General features: G+C 42.9%; 1 protein-coding gene across 2 annotated transcripts in view; it reads right to left on the bottom strand.

Moving 5' to 3' along the window:
* Megf10 (multiple EGF like domains 10) overlaps positions 1 to 6,000 on the bottom strand; it is a 161,901-nt gene that overhangs the window by 91,000 nt on the left and 64,901 nt on the right. The window lies entirely within an intron of this gene.

Raw genomic sequence — 6,000 nt, 5'->3', positions numbered from 1 at the left:
GACCATATCTTCACTCCTAGCAGAGCCCAACATCCCCAACTAGAAAACCCAAGAGTTAAGTTCCAGAGGGCGTGTGGGAAAATTGGAATTTCTCCTGGTGCAGTGTATAGACAAAAGACTTCCCCCTGCATTTTCTGGTAGGTGCCTCTGAACCAAGTAGGACTCCATAGCAACGGAGTACAGGGTCCCTATGGAAACATGAAAAAATCCACCCCTGTGTGGGAGGGGCACTATTGGGTAGTTACACTGAGGGACATACCATCTCATTGTTGGCTCTGGCCAGCCGAACGGGATTGTCCCACTTTTATCTCTACTCAAAAGGGTGTGCTCAAGAGTCTAAAGACAACAGATTTTTTTTTTGGAAATGCTTGACAAGCTCGTAACTGCAAATTAAACAAGCCTGTGAGACTCAGACAAACTCAGAGTAGGAAGCTCCGGCTGCCTTGAACTTCAAAGAGAGGCCTTCCCACTCCTTCAGGTCTTGCCTACCAACCAGGGAAGCTCTTCTGTCCCTTATACAGCACTCTGCCAAATGCTGAGTCTCCACAACCCCCTCTCCCCCCAAAAATGAGAGGTCTCACCAGCAACTCATGTTCTAAAAAATCTGGGTTCAAAACTCTTTAGAAAAAAAAAAAAGACATGAGTCATACAAAACCTGGAAAAAAGGCAAAATGTGTCATTCACTGTCACCAAGTGGGTGGGAGGTGAGACAGCATCTCAGCCAGCTCTTTCCCCAGGCCTTACCCAGTTGGTCAACATACTCATGCTTGCTGTCTCTCTCCCAGTGCGATCCTTCTTAGGTTGACACTGAGACAGAATGTGGATGTCTCCATCCACTTGACAAAACTGTAGACAGTGTTCTCCTGAGTTAGTTTGGCAAATATTCTGACTTTCCTAGAAGCAGCCAGTTTGTCCTGGAGACAAGAGCTGGTATAGTGGATGGCATGACTGTCAGTTAAGTGGCAGAGATGGGTCTAATGGGGGCCTGTGACAGGTGATTTAGGGACCACAATGATTAACCGGAACAACTAATATCTCCACGACATCTCTCCAAGAGATCAAAACTCCTTTAGGATGCTGGATAATTTCAGGGACAGAAAATATGGAGCATGCAGGTCACCCACTGCATCCCTGGGTTACCCATTAATGACCGGTGCTTCCTCTCATCCCGGGCTTAGCCTCAGACTCTTTCTAAATACCATGTTCCAGACAGCTGCTTCCAAGAGAAGCACCTATTCTCCCCAAGAGGAGCATTTTTGTTAATTCCAAATTAATATCCAAAGACAAAGGAAGAGGCTGGGGGTGTGGGGGAGAGAATTATGTGTCACATGACAAACAGCCTCCCATGGCTCTCTAAAGTACAATATATCTGTCTCTTGGAAAGAAATGAATCTTGACTAAGTAAGCTGCAGATGTTTGTAGCCCTTGCCCCAGTATTTCAGCTTAAAGTCCATTGCCCATTTTATTTTACTTCATATAAAATATGGTTTTATTTTTCCAAAGTATGAACTATTTTTTACCATAGCAGTTTCTAAACATAAACATTTTTACCTAGATTCTGTAAAGGAAACTGATTCATCATAAAAACATACATATAGAAAGTACTAAACAATTTAAAATATATATTTTTTTTGTTTTCTTTTTTTAAGCAGGACATCTGAACTAGAGCAGAGTTCTCGTCTTCAGAGTTATTTTCTCATATGAACATCAACAACAGTTCTAGCTCCCTGTTTGCCTACAGCCAGTTCAGTTTTACATGAAGTTGGCCAAGTTAAAATCAGCTGTGAATATTTATTCACTGCTCTGGTAATCAATTGTCACACTCCTCTCTGCTAAGAACAGGAAATCATATAGAGATCAGTGTGTGGGAGTTGGGGCTTTTTATTTACGGTTCCCAGGTTCTCTCAACAAGTGCCAAAGACAAGAGGGCACATCCATGGGAACTGATCCTCCAGAGCTGGCCTGCAAGCTGAAAGGGGGAGAAGCCAGATCTCAGACCTTTCCCTTCTGAATCCCCTGCAAGCCCGGGAGCCCCCATTAGAGCTTTAACTCAAGTTAACATTGAACTTCCAGCTAAGGAGGACAGGATAGCTGCCTTTAAGTTTCCCCCAGAGGAAAGGATCCTCAGAAGGGTCCCTTCCTTTGCAGCAGCACCCGGCAGAGGGATGCAAGGCATCTGGAGGAGTACAGAGAATGGGAAGTGAGCTTGGAAGGGACCCTGGGCATTTCCTTTGTGAGTCTGCTGCAGGCTGCCTGGCTTACAATGATCTGCTTGCTGTCATTAGCCAAAAGGAAGCCAAGGACAACATCTGATTGATGTATGTCTGAATTCACCAGTTCCCTTCCACTGAGGGGTAGCTGCCAACACCCTACTCATGAGCTTCTCCAAGTGCCCCCTCCTGCCCCATAACCAGATCCCTAGGCAATCCCCAGCTCACTAAAGGCCAGATCCTAAAGAAGTGTTTAGAGATCAGTTGTGTGTCGCAACAAGCATATTTTCCCAGAATTACAATGTAGGTGATGATTAGGTCCTTAGTATAATTTCAAAGGTTTCTTTACTCCAAAACGATCCTGAAAGAGCTACAGTACTCTGGGGACCACAACTCTGGAATCTTTCACATGAGTTGCGAATTTGTGTTTCTGCTGGACCAAGAGCTCCCCTCTCCTCACTGCCATGGGATCATAGATCATCCCTCTCCTTAGGGGAGAGAGCATGGGAAAGAGACAGGAGACTGCCCTGAGTACTCATTGATAGAGGAACAGCAAACAGTCCAGGTGTTGGGAGGGGAGGCTCTCTGCAAGGTTGGGGTACAGAGACAATGTGTGTCCTTTAAGTTGAAGGATTAAAGGACTTTGGAGGACCCAGTGCTTCTGCTGGCTTCACCTCTGGGCATGTGTTTGTCAATTCTTAGTCTCGAGCTGTCGCTGTCACCAGCCCCCAAACCATCCTAGCCCCCTTTCCTTCCGCATCATCCCCAGTTGTGCTCATTTCTCTTTCTATGACTCTCTGAAAGACAAAGTCTCTCTTCATCTCCCATTCTGCTCTAGTCCATTAAGTCAAAAAAAAAAAACAAATAGATAATAAAAAATGATTTTTAAGAGATCAGCAACACTGGTAAATTTGAAATGCAAAATAAAACAAGGTCCTTATTTTTTTCACCTAACAGAACTTTAAAAAAAAAAAACCAGTAATACTTAGTGTTGGTGTTGTGGGACATGTAGTGGGAAGGTGGGCACCCTCATGCATTGCTGGTGGAGGAAGCATATAAACCATATAACTCATCCAGACAGCAATTTGGCAGTGTATATGAAAACACATTAGTATTTAATGTGTGGGTAAGATCATTCTTGTCTTTGTCTTTCAAAATCCATTATCCTCTCCCCACAGATGTCCTTGCAGCTGGATGAACCCATTTTACTAAGGCCTGACCATGAGTATGTAAGAGGAAATGGAACATGCTCACTTCCATGACCTTGGGAAGCTGCATTGCCATGGGATTTTCTTCTCATGCCACTTCCTCTGGCTTTGGGAACTGGATTGATATCTGGAGCTCAGTTGTAGTATAAGAAAATAAAGATCACTCCCCCTAGAGATGGTAGATGGAAAAGGTGGAAGTAAGTTTGCCCCCTATTGGTTTGGCCACCTTTGGGTACCTCATAGCCAAATCAAATCCCAAATCATGCAATATGCACACATTTTTCTGTGCTTTGGATTGTGATCATTGTGTATCCCTCCCCGCAAAGGGGCTACATATTGGAAGTTTGATCCTAAAGACGCCAGTTCTGGGTGATGATGTAGATCTTTAAGCTATAGGGCTTAATGGGAGGTCCTTGTAATGATCAGAGTGTGCCTTAAGGAAGATTATTTCTTGTGGGATGCTGGTTAGTTCTCCTGGGTGATTATATATATATATATATATATATATATATATATATATATATATATATATATATATATATATATATATATATATATATATGAGTATGTAGTTAGGTACAAGAGCCTAACACTTTAATCAACAGCATTTTTATAAGACATCAATTATGTGACTTTAAAAATCACGTATTTATATACATATATAAACACATACACAAACACACACAGAGACATACACACACATATTTCTACATACACACACACACACACACACACACACACACACACACATGCATTAAAACTATTTTCATCCCCTGGGCATTTCTTCATTAAGAGGAAGATTTTTTCCATATTAAAAATAACTAGATATCAGATCAGACAAACCTAATCCAAGGATGGATGAACTTAGGATTCATCATGATTTATAAACAGAGTAAAATCTCAGTATCACAAATATCTTCATGCCCTAGTAATACTTTCTTGGTGAAAAATTGTTCCTATCTCTTCTTTTTCCCAACCAGATTCTTAGAAAAGGCTTCTACTTACACCCTCCTCTCCTCTTCTGGCCCAATAACATTCATCTGTCTCCTAGCAGAAGCCTAGCTGTTCAAGTGTGTTCTATGGACCTGTGGCTTCTGCAGTCTTGAACCTTCAGTAGAAATACATAGATCTGTGCCCAGTCCAGACCTACTGAGCTGGGAGTCTGCACGTCACCACCCCCTCAGATGGTCTGCCCATTCATTCCTGTCTCAAGCAGAGAAGGTCTCCTCACTGTGCTCCAAACACGAGAAAAACATGGTATTGGTCTCCAGGCATCTCTCCCTGCAGCTGGCAGAATTAAAAAGTATATTTCAGCATCCTCTGCTGCCTCCATGGCGGTAAATATGGGAGGAAGGCCACATCTTGAGAGACCTTTTGTGAGAATCTCCACAAAGACTGAGCTCCAGACCTCCCCTGCTTTGAATATGAAGTGTAAAAGTTTCTGGGTCTTTCTGAACTCCTATTCTTATCTTCAGAAACCCCAAAGTATTAAACAGGAGGAGCAGCAGCCAAGGCTCCCTCACTAGCTGAAAGGTCCACCCCACATCCAGGTACAGCTCTGTATCCACAGGCAGCCGCCCGGCTCGTACAGATGGAATCACCACGTTTGATATCTGTCTAAACACACTCTATAAAGCTCTTTGTTTTCAGAAACCTTTCCAAAGGCCAACTTTGAGAGAGCAAGTGTTTGCCCATTTTAGTCACTTTAAAGAGAGATGAACATGAAAACAGAATCAAATTTGTGAATTGAATGAAGGGACTTGGTTTTCAAAAGCAAAATTGTCTGATATCAGCTCCATTGATATCTCTGTGGTCGTGTAACGGTGATGTCCCTGAGCTATTCGTGAGAAATACAGTATGGCAGGAGCTAGGTGATGCTTCTCCATCTACCAGCTGTTCTGCCACTTCCTTGTGCTTGGATGAAGTCTCTCATCCCACATTCAGAATATATATGGCACCATTCCTCACCACTCACCTCCACCTGATCAGTTTCCTCATCTACAAAATGCATAGGATTGTATCTGTCTCACAGTGAGGTCGGGAGGAATTAGTGTGATGATGTGTATGCCTGGCGAAGAATAAACACTTGGTCATGATAACTACCAATCTGTTGTTGTTTTGCAGACATTAAAAACTACTTAGGGTAAACTCCTCGGAGGAAAGGAACAGAGCTCTCCCAGATAAGCATGTAATCACAGAGCCCAGCCCTTGGGTTTTATACCATAGACAAACAATCAGTGCACGTTAGCTTTGATTGTACTGAACCCTCTTTACTGAACCTGATTTTTTTTTTCCTATGAAGAAGAGGAGGAAATGATTTGGGGGAAAAACAAACAACAAACAACAACAACAAAAAATAAAAACAATGAATTCCTTTACATGGATAACTAGAATACAAAATGTCCTTTAAGGACTGAGGATGTAACTCAGTTGACAGTGATGCTCTAGCATCTGTGCAGCCCTGGTTTTGATACCTAACACTGTATAAACCACATACACTGGGCATGGCAGCACAGGCCTGTGATCCCAGCATTCAGAAAGTAGTCAGGAGGACCAGAAGTTCAAGGTCATCCTAGGGCTTC

Source organism: Peromyscus californicus, unplaced genomic scaffold, assembly GCF_007827085.1.
Source record: "Peromyscus californicus insignis strain IS unplaced genomic scaffold, ASM782708v3 Scaffold_17__1_contigs__length_78620276, whole genome shotgun sequence".
Classification (NCBI taxonomy): domain Eukaryota; kingdom Metazoa; phylum Chordata; class Mammalia; order Rodentia; family Cricetidae; genus Peromyscus; species Peromyscus californicus.
Note: the sequence above shows the minus strand (reverse complement) of the source record. Positions and strands in the feature narration are given on the sequence as shown.